The sequence below is a fragment of the Camelina sativa genome, chromosome 15, assembly GCF_030686135.1.
Source record: "Camelina sativa cultivar CO46 ecotype springtype chromosome 15, ASM3068613v1".
NCBI classification, from domain to species: domain Eukaryota; kingdom Viridiplantae; phylum Streptophyta; class Magnoliopsida; order Brassicales; family Brassicaceae; genus Camelina; species Camelina sativa.
In genome coordinates this window covers 28143654-28153595 of record NC_141894.1, presented here as the reverse complement: position 1 = coordinate 28153595, position 9942 = coordinate 28143654, and the positions used below count along the sequence as shown (strand labels likewise).

General features: G+C 39.5%; 2 pseudogenes; one reads left to right on the top strand and one right to left on the bottom strand.

Annotated features, from left to right (window-relative positions):
- Positions 1 to 4429: 4429 nt before the first annotated feature.
- LOC147927235 (small nucleolar RNA R71) lies at positions 4430 to 4530 on the bottom strand (annotated as a pseudogene).
- Positions 4531 to 4871: 341 nt separating this feature from the next.
- LOC109129163 (uncharacterized) lies at positions 4872 to 9321 on the top strand (annotated as a pseudogene).
- Positions 9322 to 9942: the final 621 nt, after the last annotated feature.

The window sequence follows — 9942 nt, the reverse complement described above, 5'->3', positions numbered from 1 at the left end:
ATTCAATTCATTCATCGATTGCGTAATCAGATCTATCGAATTCTATAACAGTTTCCATTCAAGGACACATTTGATATTTTAGCCACTTCAGATATGGGGAAGTCGTCATCCTCAGGTCTATTAATAAACCTCAACAAGTTGGAAGCACACTCGTAGATCCCAACTTTCTGATCACTCAAGAATTTACGGTGACAAAATAAATAGCCCAAGATCTTGTATACCTTTTCGGGTCTAGTATTATCGTATCCTAACCCGAAAACACAGAACTCTTTATCCCCGTACTCGATCCATTTAACCTGTCTCAACCATGGATTCCAGAGAGCTCTCTACAAACTGATAGTTACAAAGCAAGAACTCATCGCAAGTAGTTACGATGGTTTTATGATTGTAATTTGTTTCTCGGTTTGGAATATAAGAGAAGGAGGGTATCTCACGGACCTCTATCGTTGGATCGATGCTGTCGTGATCGATGATGTTGATTGAATAAATCTTGGAAGTGGTCAAGAGGATGAACTGGGGACGGGAGCGAGACAAGTGATCGTTGATGAAAGTCTTGTCGTTGAAAAGAGAGTTGCACTTTCTAGATACGGTTCTGAACCGAACAAGAGAGTGAGGTGGGAGACGAGAGAGTATGTCTTCCTCTAATTCACACGGAAGCTTCACCGGCGGAGCCATGAGGTCTTCTGTTTTCAGTTTAGTTTTGAGTTATAGCTTTGATAACATATAGGAGAAGAGAAACTGTATTTATCCTCTCTGCCATGAAAAGAAAAGTAACTTTAGTGATCTTTATTTTTTTTCCTTTGGAAAAAGTTATTAAATGCAAAGTAAACAATATAGATCCTAACACTGAATATATACATGTGTAAGTGAAAGATTTTTTTTTGTTGATTTTATACTATTAATACATATAGATCCTAACATTGAATTTATACATTGTTCTACCTTATTGAGATTTGAGACAAAGGGGCTTTCTAAAAGGATACACAACAAATCAATAACAATTAATTGCAACACTTTTAAATGAGAAATTAAGATAAATTAATAGTAAAAAATTTGTGTATAACTAAACTGAACTATATTTTTGACTTTATATTCAAAAGCAACAAAGCTGAAAATGAAATTGTACCGGTAAGAAAAGGAAAAAGTATAGTATTATGCATGGATATAGGGATAAATGGTGAATTAGTGTAACACGTAACCATTTTATCATCTTTTTTTGTGTATAGTTTTTGGAGGTGAGAGGTCATCATCTCTTTCCTCCTTTGTGATATTTAATTTAAAAAATTAAAAAATAAATTCAATGCATAACAACAACTATGTTTACCACAATTCATCTTCTTTATTGCTTTAATGTTTCAATTACAATCAAGTTATTCGGTAGGGTGACTCTTTTAAGTGTTCCGCGAACACAAGCTCCTTTTTAAAACAAAAAAAAATGACTCACAAATGAGTCTAAAACTCAATAACTTGTCGGACAAGAAAAAGTCTATGACCTAAAAAGCCTAACGAATGATATCGTGCGATGCATCTAGATTGAGGAGGAAGACGTGAGAGTAGGCCTGGGCATTCGGGTTCTCGAATCCGATAGGGTTTGGGTTTTCGGGTTTTTGGGTTTACACCTATAGTACCAGATCAGATTTTATATACTATCGGGTCAGGTTCGGATCGGGTTCCTTCGGATTCGGGTTTTGTTCGGGTATACCTGAAACCCGAAAAACCCGATCGGATTGTTCATAACCCGATCAAAACCCGATCATGTTCAAAGCAATGCAATGTCAAATGTTCAAAGCAATGCAATGTCAAATGCTTACAAAGGTGACTTAAATGCAATGTCAAATGTTCAAAGCAAAAGAAAAAAGAAATTCAAGTCTTCCAAAACATTATACAAACGATTAAGAAGTTCAAGTATTTGAAATTAAAGAGAAAATCAACTTGAAATCTTCCAGAACAGTTTCTTTCATTCTTTGATTCACTTCTCTTTTGCATCTTCCCTTTGGCATGTGAATAACTTAAGGTCCTTCTGAATCACTTTCAAACTCTGAAAAAAAAAACAATTACAAGCATTGAGAGATAAGTTTATATTAACACCAAAAACTTAAGATAGTTTGACTGCTATGTTAACTATCTCACCATAACACTTGTATGCATTCATAGTCGTAGATGCAGATACAACCAATGTCGCATGATAGAAAACTTGGAGAAACTTCACTAACCTTTCAACCTTACGCCAATCATCTCTTTGAGGAGGTCCAATCCTTTTCAATCCATTTTCAGTTTCTAAGAAATGATCATAATACAACTTATCTTCAAACTGCATCCTATCAAATGCTCATTTGAACTTTAACGCCCTATTCAACATCAAAATGTCGAATTCCATCTAGTGCAGACATCGAGTGGTAAACTTCCTCTTGAAAACTTACCAAAATCTACTCTCAGCTAAATGACTTCCTCCTATTTGGTCCTCCTCTAGCATATGAGATTCCATTGCGGATTGCAGTCATACTTGAATCAATCTCAGTCAGTCCATCCTTCACTATCAAAAGTTAATGATATGTCCAGTGCATCTCATATGTGATATATCATGGTTTTTACGGTTTTTAACCATGATATAAGTGTGCTTTTGAGTCTTTTGATTTGTTTCTAGGTTGTTTTTGAGTCTTTACAGGTTATCTAGGATTTTGGCACGGATGGAGCAATATGGAACAATTTTGATCATTTTGGAGCATTTTACCGAAGGAAATCAAGTTGGAGTCGGATCAGAGTCAAGGCGTCGATCGACACCACTTAAAGGGGCATCGATCGACGCTCCTGTTTACCCGACGAGAGAACAAGAATTGGAAATTTTACAATTTTGGCCAAAGTCTTCTACAATTGCAACATAAGCCTCTGGACGTGTTTTAGTATGTATATATATTGTTTTTGGGTTTTAGAAACCCTTAAGTTATCTTCTAGCAGTTTTTGAGAGAAAGAATATTGAGAGCTTTTGGGAGAGATAGATCTGAATTCGTTGTAGAGAGAAGATTTCTTGAACTCCCTCTTTTACTTTTTAATATATATTGCATGTTATTCAGAAATATAATTTGTTCTTCATCAAACATGTCTGAGTAATTTGCTTGTTAGGTTTAGGATTTTTCATAGGGTTTTTATGGTTTATTAGATCTGAGATTTTTAGGGTTCTTAATCTTTCATGATCTTCATCCTTGGTTGTTCTTCACAATAATTCTTGATTGATCACTTAGAATTGTTATCTTAGGGAAAGAAATTGATATGAGAATATAATTGTTTTCCTGATTAAACTATTGATGAGCATAATTGTTTCTTACAAAGAGATTTGAATTAATAATTCTGTGAACTTATCTAAACATGTTCTTAAAGCTGATTTTTAACTTAGAATTTTACAAAGAGATTTGAATTTTCTGGTTTTAAATTTAGAATATAATTACAGTGAGAACTGATTATTTAGAACCGATTTTTATTGCCTGAACCTTAATTAATTTATCTGATTTAATATTTCATAATTTTCTGAGAAATTCCCTAGGCTTAACTCTTTCGATTTTCTGAATATACAACTCTTTCATTTAAATATTTGCATTGCTTTTTCATTTATTAAATTAACTTGTTTAGCGTAATAACAAAACTTTATTATCTATTGTGTTTGATCTTGAGTCTCTGCGGATTCGATCCCTAAGTTCTGCAATTGATCTCTTGTTTGAGAGAGTAGCTCTAGGGATTAATTTGAGCTTATCAGATTTTGGCGCCGTTGCCGGGGACTCTCTGATTCTACCATTAGATTTGAGTTTTTAATTTCGTCTAAACTTTTCTTTTTATTTTCTACTTACACATTTTTGTTTTTCTTCTCTTTGGTGTTTCAGGTGCATGCCTCCTAGACCTCACACAAGGAGCAACAAGTCTGGTCCTACTGTGAATCTTTCAAACCAAGAGTTGGGAAAACTTAAACGTGAGAACAGACGGACACCCCCTTCCTGCAGACGGACGTGGAGCTGCCAACCACGTCCAAAACCCTGTTCGACGACAGGAGCACAACCGGGATCTGATCAGGACCATTGCTGACTACAACCGGGCTGATCTAGTGTATGAGAACCGGTCCGCTATTGTTCCTCCTCCATTCCAGATGAATGATTTTGAGTTGAAACCTGCGTACTTTCAACTAGTTGGGCAGAGACCTTTTTCTGCTTTGCCCAATGAGAAGCCCTTGGACCACATTGAGCATTTTGAGGATCTGGTGACTAGCATTAAGGCTAATGGGGTGACTGAGGACTACATCTTCTGCAAACTCTTCCCTTACTCACTTGCAGGAGAGGCATCTCAGTGGTTGAAACAGCTGCCTGCTGGATCATTGACAAGTTGGCGTGATGTCAAGGTAGCCTTCCTAAACTACTTCTATGATGATGCAATGTCAGATGAGTTGAGAATCAAGCTGTCTTCTTTCAAGCAAATACCAGATGAAGCTTTCAAAGCAGCTTGGGTGAGATTCAAGGCTTACGAAAGAGACTGTCCACACCATGGTTTCTCCAAGGTTCAACTGCTAAGTATCTTCTTCAGAGGGTGTGACTGGGAGTATCAGTTGGCTTTAGATGCTGCAAGTCATGGGAATTTCAAGACAAGAATGCCAGAAGATGCTGAATGTTTGATTGAGAACTTAGCTGCTAGCAATAGTACTAAGAGAGCAGATGCTGAAAGGAAGAGATTACATGGAGGATATGATTCAAACCAGTTAGCTTCTGTTAATGCTAAGCTGGATTCAGTGCATAATCTCCTTGTGGGTAAGAAATCTGTTCATTTTGCTGCTGAAGTTGAGACATATGAGCCAGAACCTGATCAAGGGAATCATGAGGAAGAAGAGGTGAACTATGTCTATGGGAATCAAGAACAACGGTTTGGAAATCAGCAAGGTAGCAGACCTTACAGTGGAAACAGCCAGCGCAGTAACTTTCAGGGCAACTCTTATGGTTTCACACCCAAACCTGAATATCATAAGCAGCAACAAAACAGTGGATTCACAAGGACTTATGGCAACAATTCTTATCAATCTCCACCTCCTAAGTCAGCTGAGACTAGTAAGATGGAAGCTATGCTTGAGCAGCTTTTGCAAGGTCAAGAGCAAATGACAGTGACTTTCAATGGGAAGCTGGATAATGTCTACACTGATCTTAATGGGAAGTTTGAAGCTTTGAACATCCATGTCAAGTAGCTGGAAAGTCAGGTTGCGCAGACTGCTGGGTCTGTGAAAAGGCAAGAAGGTTATCTCCCTTCAAGAACTGAATCAAATCCTAAACATTCTTGCAATGCAGTGACTTTGAGAAGTGGCAAACAACTCCATCCTACACCCCAGAAGAATCAAACTGATGATCTACAGGAGTTGATTGATATAGACGATGAAGAGGATGTTTCTGCTGAGCCAGTATCGACCGACACACATGGGAATCGGTCGGCACCCAAACCATGCGAAGTTTCGGACAAAATCCCAAAAAACGGTGTCGATCGACACCAGCCACGGACACAAACTGCGAATGCGAAATCTCCTGCTCCAGTTGCAGAAAGAGTCTACACACCTAAGGTTCCATTCCCCAAGAATCCAAGGAAGTCAAAACAGAAGCTAGACGATGCTAAGTGCAAGGCCATGATGGATAAGCTTATTATTGAGTTGCCTTTGGTTGATGCTGTTAAGACTTCTCCAATGCTTAGGAGATATGTCAAGAGGATGGTAACCAAGGATTTTAATGCTGAGCAAGGAGTTATGATGATATCAGCCCAAGTCAGTGCCATCATTCAGAACAAGATCCCAGAAAAACTTCCTGATCCAGGGAGCTTTGTTCTTGATTGTACTATCTTCACTGACAGATTTGCTAGATCTTTTTGTGATCTTGGTTCTAGTGTCAACCTAATGCCAAGATCAGTAGCACTCAGCCTGGGAATGACAGACTTCCAGCCTACTAAGCTCACTCTCATCCTTGCTGATCGATCCGTTCGTATTCTAGATGGTGTTCTTGAAGATGTTCCAATTAAGATTGGTGAGTGCTTGATACCTACTGATTTTGTGGTATTAAAGTATGAGGAAGAACCCAAGGACCCTCTTATTCTGGGAAGATCATTCTTAGCCACTGCTGGAGCTATACTTGATGTCAAGAAAGGTCAGATTGGTCTCATTATTGGTGATCTACAAATGCGCTTTGACATGAAGAAGCTGGTTGCACAAGAGGAATTGGTTAGTACTTCTTCACAAGCTGCAAGGTTTTCTGATTGGAGTCTTGAAAAAGCTCCAAAGCTTGATCTCAAGCCACTTCCTGCAGGTTTAAGGTATGCATTTCTAGGTGAGAACTCTTCTTATCATGTTATTGTTAGTGCTTCCTTGAACAATGCAGAGCTCACTCTATTGCTAAGCAAGCTGCGCAAGTTTCGCAAGGCTCTTGGCTATTCTCTTGATGATATTGTAGGAATCTCTCCAGACTTGTGTATGCATAGGATTCATCTTGAGGAAGGAGCTAAGACATCTATTGAGCATCAGAGGAGGCTGAATCCGAATATGCAAGATGTTTTCAAGAAGGAGATCATGAAGCTGCTGAATGCTGGGATCATCTATCCAATATCTGACAGCAATTGGGTTAGTCCGGTACATGTTGTTCCTAAGAAGGGTGGAGTCACAGTGGTGAAGAATGACAAGAATGAGCTGATCCCTACAAGGACAATTACTGGTCATCGGATGTGCATAGACTACAGGAAGTTGAATGCTGCAACAAGGAAAGATCACTTCCCACTTCCTTTCATTGACCAGATGTTGGAGAGGTTAGCTAATCATCCATACTACTGCTTTTTGGATGGTTACTCAGGCTTTTTCCAGATTCCCATTCATCCTGATGACCAAGAGAAGACCACCTTCACTTGTCCCTATGGTACCTTTGCTTACCGCAGAATGCCTTTTGGTCTCTGTAATGCTCCTGCAACATTTCAGAGATGCATGATGTCAATCTTCACTGATATGATTGAAGATTATATGGAGGTTTTCATGGATGATTTTTCAGTTTATGGATCTTCATTCAAAGCTGTTTGGATAATCTTTGTAAGGTGCTAGCAAGGTGTGAAGAGAAGCATTTGGTGCTTAACTGGGAAAAATGTCATTTTATGGTTAAGGATGGCATAGTGCTTGGCCACAGGGTTTCAGAAGCTGGAATAGAAGTTGACCGCGCTAAGATAGAGGTGATGACAAGTCTTCAACTACCAGAGAATGTGAAGGCAATGAGGAGTTTTCTTGGACATGCAGGGTTCTATAAGCGTTTTATCAAAGATTTCAGCAAGATAGCAAGACCACTTTCTGCTCTATTGTACAAAGATGTCAAGTTTGAATTCACTGATGAATGTCGCATAGCCTTAGAGAGGATTAAGCATGAGCTTGTGAGTGCACCTATTGTTCAGCCACCAGATTGAGATCTTCTATTTGAAGTAATGTGTGATGCTAGTGACTTTGCAGTGGGAGCAGTGCTGGGACAAAGAAAAGATAAGAAACTTCATGCAATCTACTATGCAAGCAGGACACTTGATGAGGCACAAAGAAATTATGCAACAACAGAGAAGGAGTTGTTGGCTGTGGTGTTTGCTTTTGAGAAGTTTAGATCTTATCTGGTTGGTTCAAAAGTCATTGTTCATACTGATCATGCTGCATTAAGGTACTTGATGCAGAAGAAGGATGCTAAGCCTAGACTTTTGAGATGGATTCTTCTTCTACAAGAGTTTGACATTGAAGTGAGGGATAAGAAGGGGATAGAGAATGGTGTTGCTGATCACTTGTCCAGGATTAGGATTGATGATGATGTCCCAATTCGTGATTGTCTACCTGAAGAGCATGTTTATTTTGTTGATACTGGGTTTCGGACTGAAGAGTCGAAGGTTTTGTCTTCGGATGCATATGGTGTCGATCGACACCAACCAGGTGGCATCGATCGACACCCTTTGTTTCCCGAAACGGATTGGTCTAATGATGGAGACTTAGCTGCTGTGGCTAGCTCCAATCAACCTTGGTATGCTGATATTGCCAATTATCTTGCTGCAGAGGTAGAACCAGAAAAATTCATAGGCTATCATAAGAAGAGGTTCTTGAGAGAGCTAAGGAGATATTATTGGGATGAGCCTTATTTGTACAAGCATTGCAGTGATGGTGTTTACAGAAGATGTCTAGCTGAGACAGAAGTTCCTGATGTTCTATTTTACTGTCATGGATCAGATTACGCTGGACACTTTGCTACTTTCAAGACAGTGTCTAAGGTTCTACAAGCTGGGTTTTGGTGGCCAACAATGTTCAAGGATGCTAATGAGTTTGTCTCTAGATGTGATGCTTGTCAGCGGAAAGGTCAGTTTAGTAAGAGGCATGAGATGCCACAAAACTTTATCTTTGAGGTTGAAGTTTTTGATTGTTGGGGCGTTGACTTTATGGGACCATTCCCATCTTCTTAAAAGAATCAATACATCTTAGTGGCTGTTGACTATGTCTCCAAGTGGGCTGAAGCAATTGCAAGTCCAACGAATGATTCTGCTGTGGTTCTTAAGCTGTTTAAGACCATTATCTTTCCGCGGTTTGGAGTTCCTAGCATTTTCATCAGTGATGGAGGTAAGCACTTTATCAATAAAGTGTTTGAGAAGCTGCTGAAAAAGTATGGTGTTCAACATTGAGTGGCTAGTCCATATCATCCGCAGACTAGTGGACAAGTTGAAGTCTCCAACAGGCAGATTAAGGAGATTCTAGAGAAAACAGTGGGTGTTACAAGGAAAGATTGGGCTATGAAGCTTGATGATGCACTTTGGGCATATAGAACTGCATATAAGACACCACTTAGCACTACTCCTTTCCATCTGCTTTATGGGAAAGCTTGTCATCTACCAGTGGAGTTAGAGCACAAAGCAGCCTGGACAGTTAAGTTGATGAATTTTGATGCCAAGACAGCTTCAGAGAGAAGGTTAGTGCAGTTGAATGAGTTGGATGAACTGAGGTTTCATGCATTTGAGAATTCCAAGCTGTACAAGGAGAGGACCAAGGCTTATCATGATAAGAAGATCATCTCCAGACACTTTGAGCCTAATGACCAGGTTCTCCTTTACAATTCCCGCTTGAAGCTGTTTCCTGAAAAGCTGCGTTCCCGCTGGTCTGGTCCTTTTACTGTTCAAGAAGTCAGACCATATGGAGCTATTGTGCTGTTGAACTCCAAAGGAGAGAAATTCACTGTTAATGGCCAAAGGGTGAAACACTATTGGGCAAAAGCTGCGATACCAGACGGACACATTGTGCGTTTGGATGATGCACCCTCTGCCTAATCCGCTGCCAAGTTAAGCTAATGACTTAAAACAAGCGCTGAGTGGGAGGCAACCCACTGGTAAGAATTAATTATTTTGAATTTTTGCTTTTTAGGATCACTAACATATTAATTTTTGGTTTTGAGTTTTTATTGTTTCAGGAAAATAAAAAAATAAAAAGAGAAAAAGTTACGAATACCATTGATCAGAGCTAGCATCGACCGATACCATAGAGATGGGCATCGGTCGACGCTGTTATGGACCAAGATGAGAAAACGGGCCATCGGGTTTGATTTTGCTGGGTTTCAGTCGAGTGGGCTTGTGATCGAAAATGGGCCGGGTCCGACAGAGGAAGCATCGACCGATACCACTTATATGGGCATCGGTCGATACCACTTAAACCCGAGAAAAGACGATTAAAATCGCGAGACTTTTTCAGTCTTCCTCCATTCGACCCAAATTCGAGCTAACCCTAGAATCTTCATAACTCTCTCATTACGGCTCCCTTTTGAGTGATTCCAAACTCTAATCCACTCAATTTTCTCTCCTCTACCTGGATTTAGTGTCAATTTCGTGTTTTGGAGTGATGGTACCCAACAAGAAGGCTCGACCCAACGACGGCGAAGCTTCTTCTTCAACTCG